The sequence below is a fragment of the Sardina pilchardus genome, chromosome 17 (assembly GCF_963854185.1).
Source record: "Sardina pilchardus chromosome 17, fSarPil1.1, whole genome shotgun sequence".
Classification (NCBI taxonomy): domain Eukaryota; kingdom Metazoa; phylum Chordata; class Actinopteri; order Clupeiformes; family Clupeidae; genus Sardina; species Sardina pilchardus.
Window position 1 is genome coordinate 15,321,445 of NC_085010.1, and position 4,404 is coordinate 15,325,848.

The window sequence follows — 4,404 nt, forward strand, 5'->3', positions numbered from 1 at the left end:
AGCCTCTGGCTCCAGGCTGGGACTTCTGGATGGCTCCTAAAAAGAATAAACAGCAATTGCCATATGATTTGTTAATAAACAGCAATTGCCATACAAAACAAATCATAGCTTTAAAAAATAAGCAAGGCAATCAGATGTAGAAATAGAAATGATAAATATAGCTGCAAGCAGCAATGTGGGGGCCAAGCAGGCAAGTCAAAAGGCCAGAGTTGCCACGGTAACTCAATGCTGTTACGTCAGGTATGTAGTTTTAATCAGTCCCAAGAACTTTGATGTCAAACAACCCAACATTGGCCGAGATGCAAGCCCACTTCCTGTTTGATGGCTTCGCCGCTATTTTCGATTGGCTGTTGCGGGCGAACGGTTTAAGATGTTGTTCCGAAAATAAAGGCCTGTACTAGACTCGGGCTGCATATCATCCGTGTGAAGTTTCGTGCAGATCGGATACATTTTGCGACCTGTGGAAATGTTTAAGGGATTTTCATTAAATCCAATATGGAGGCCGATTCAAATATGATGATGTCACAAGTTGAGCTAGGTCAACCTAAGGACCTCCAACAGTATAACCAGGCACCAGTAGCAAGTTTTAATTCCAAACACATCAACAGCTACAGGCCAAAAGGCCTTTTTGCTAATTGCAGCGCCCCCTAGAGGTCAAAGGTCACCAAATTTCTTGAGCCTCCTTCTAATGGGGTGCTAAGTCCATGTACTAAGTTTGGCCTTGATGCGTGCAAGAGTTGCTGAGATATACAGTGCCTATAGAAAGTCATCATACCCTTTTGAAATAGTTACTTTTTTTTGTCTTACAGCCTGAAATCAAAACCCATTTTTAAAAAAATCTTTTCCAGTTGTATTAACAAATTTAGCTGTACAACATCAAAATAATGAAAAAAAAAGTAAACAGTTCTGAAAATTAATAAAAAATGAAAACCTAGAATAACAGGGTCGGAAAAGTCATCATACCCCTGACTTAATACTTTGTAAAGCTTCCTTTTGCTTTCATTACAGCCATCAATCTGTTTGGATATGTCTCTATTATAGCTTTACACACCTAGATAGGGGAATATTTGCCCAATTTTCCGTACAGAAATGTTAAAATTTAGTCAAATTCTGTAGGGAATGGCGATGGACTGCTCTCTTCAAGTCAATCCACATATTTTCTATAGTATTTAAGTCAGGGCTCTGACTTTGCCACTCAAGGATATTCACCATCCTATCCTTAAGCCACTGCTTTGTTCTTTTGGCAGTATGTTTAGGATTATTGTCGTGTTGGAAGGCGAATGACCTCCCCATCCTCAGCTGTCTAGGAGAGGGACGCAGGTTTTCCTTAAGAATGTGGGTGTACTTGGCAGCATCCATTTTCCCTTCTATCCTGACCAATTGCCCAGTTCCCGCTGAAAAGAAACATCCCCACAACATAATGTTGCCCCCACCATGCTTCACACTAGGTATGGTGTGTTTTGGGTGGTGTACTGTGTTGGTTTTCGCCAAACATTGCGCTTGGAGTTCAGTGCAAAAACACATCTGGAATATTCTGCTACCATGTGGAAAAAGCTTATATGGTCAGATGAGACTAAGATCGAACTTTTTGGAGACTAAGATTGAAGTTTTTGGACTGAGCTCCAGGCGCTAACCAAACACAGTATACACACCCAAACACACCCAAAACACACCATACCTACTTTGAAGCATGGTGGGGGCAACATTATGTTTTGGGGATGTTTCTCTTCAGTGGGGACTGGGCAATTGGTCAGGATAGAAGGGAAAATGGATGCTGCCAAGTACACCAAAATTCTTGAGGAAAACCTGCGTCCCTCTCCTAAACAGCTGAGGATGGGGAGGTCATTCGCCTTCCAACACGACAAAAATCCTAAACATACTGCCAAAAGAACAAAGCAGTGGCTTAAGGATAGGATGGTGAATATCCTTGAGTGGCAAAGTCAGAGCCCTGACTTAAATCCTATAGAAAATATGTGGATTGACTTGAAGAGAGCAGTCCATCGCCATTCCCTACAGAATTTGACTAAATTTTAACATTTCTGTACGGAAAATTGGGCAAATATTCCCCTATCTAGGTGTGCAAAGCTATAATAGAGACATATCCAAACAGATTGATGGCTGTAATGAAAGCAAAAGGAAGCTTTACAAAGTATTAAGTCAGGGGTATGATGACTTTTCCAACCCTGTTATTCTAGTTTTTCATTTTTTATTAATTTTCAGAACTGTTTACTTTTTTTTCATTATTTTGATGTTGTACAGCTACATTTGTAAATAAAACTGGAAAAGATTTTTTTAAAAATGGGTTTTGATTTCAGGCTGTAAGACAAAAAAAGTAACTATTTCAAAAGGGTATGATAACTTTCTATAGGCACTGTAAGCCCACTTCCTGTTTGGCGGCTTCGCCGCGAGTTTCGATTGGCTGTTATGGGCCAACGGTATAAGTTCCGAAGACAAAAAGCACGAGCTGTATTTGTCTTGGTCTGAAGATGCTCTGTGTGAAATTTGGTGAAAATCAGAGAAAAAATGTGACCCCCAATACATTTTAAGTGTTTTTGATGAAATACAAAATGGCGGAAAATCCATCATGGCGGAAAATGACGTCACAGGGTGCGTTGAACTCGGGCTGGTCCAAGGATTCCAAAGGTACCTGGTTTTTGAAAATTGGCCCAAGGGTTCAATAGTTAAGTGCGTGAACGCATGTCCAACTTTGACCTGTTGGTGGCGCTAGAGAGTTCGAGGTGCTGACAAGAAATTTGGTGATTTGAATAATGGGACTGTCCTTAATCAGTGTGCCAAATTTCAAAACTTTCCCGTAGTCGGTTCTATGGGCTGCCATTGACTTCAATGGCAGAGGAATAATAATAATAGTTTATAATAATAATAATAGTAAGAAAACATAGAAACACAATGGGTGCCTTCGCAGCTTCGCTGCTTGGCCCCCAATTACCTTGCCATGAGGCACCCTTGCCACCCTTGTCACCATCTATGTTACTTCTTGATATCAGTTTATTTATGAACATAAATAAAACACAAACACTTACACCATGTTGAGGGCAGCAGCCATGGCTAACAGACATCATCAGGGTAGTGCCATCAGGTAGTGCCATCAGGGTAGACCGACTTCGCCCTGGACAGTTGTTGACAGTTGAGCCTACAAAGTCATAACAGACACATGAAAGGAGGGGATAAACAAATACAGTACATGCACACATATTAAATGCTATATGCGTGTGTCTCTATTTGGTGAGTGAACTCACTTGCAGGCTTGGAACTTCTTCCTTATGGAAGTGACACACATTTGGAACATTCCAAAATGCACACAGCCTAAGTGTCTCTGACACAGCGTTCTCAGGGCAGCAGTCCTCACACCACCTACTAACAGAGGGAACAGAAAGAGGCTTACATTAATTAATACATTGCAAAACACACAGAACATGAAAAGACCATCACTGAAGCACTACTACACTCACATGCATCTTAAATAAACACATGCCTCAATGTAAGTCACCAAACATTGGGCAAATAAAGGCTATAAAATGAATACCATTTAGCCAAACACTACCCTTCACAAACTAAAGATCCCTTTACTTATCGGCATGATATTTCTGGTAATTGAAATTCCCCAAATGCTCCCCTTTCACATCCACTATATGACGGATCTATGAGCATGACTATGCAAAACTACAGTTCCTAAATTAGGGGTGAGATAACTTACACATCAGCCTACTTCATTCATTTGTTTTACTGGTCCTCTTTCCAGTTATAGCAACACTACATATTATGCATCAACACTACATGTATTAAGTTTAATGTTAACTACCCATGCCCCATGGAGTTCGCAAAGTAATGTTACTAACTAGCTGCTAACGTTAACAACTTTCACCTGTGTCTGTCTGCTAGCTAACTTCAGCCTTCAGCCTGCATGGTAACAGCCACTTTAAGCTAAGCTACTTGCGTCTGATATTTCATTCAAACTAAAACTCTACATTCATAACGACATATCAGACTGAATTATTGCTAGATAGGATATTGACTATCATTCGAAAAATCCCACATGATGGTTAAGTTAGTTACTGGAAAAGTTAACATTAACAGCTAACATCGCTAACGCTAGCGACGTTAGCTCGCTAGTTCTAGCTATCGATATGTTGTATGCTGATTCTAACATGACAATAATGGCTTTGGTTAACATTTCATTGTGAAAACAATACATTTCTAATAAATTCCCGTTTTCAATTGGCATACAAAAGTACTGTAATTCTTACCTTGAATATGATGTTTGTACAGAGTTGAAGATTGCTGTCAGATTCATGGTTGAAAAGTGACGGTTGAAGCGAAGTCACTCTGGCTGGAGTTGAAAAGTCAGGGGTGGGGGATGGGAATTACTGCGTGTGCGCATGCGCT

The 4,404-nt window shown here is 40.3% G+C and overlaps 1 long non-coding RNA gene across 2 annotated transcripts in view; it reads right to left on the minus strand.

Annotated features, from left to right (window-relative positions):
* Positions 1 to 4,001, minus strand: part of LOC134062309 (uncharacterized) — a 4,737-nt gene extending 736 nt beyond the window's left edge. The window contains exons 1-3 of one of the 2 annotated variants that reach the window (XR_009935429.1): positions 3,258 to 4,001; positions 3,042 to 3,127; positions 1 to 36 (exon numbers count right to left, since the gene is read on the minus strand). The exon at positions 1 to 36 is cut by the window's left edge and continues 100 nt beyond it. This is a non-coding gene — a long non-coding RNA (uncharacterized LOC134062309). Of the gene's footprint in view, positions 37 to 3,041; positions 3,152 to 3,257 lie in introns of both variants that reach the window. The other variant, XR_009935430.1, reaches the window with a different exon arrangement.
* Positions 4,002 to 4,404: the final 403 nt, after the last annotated feature.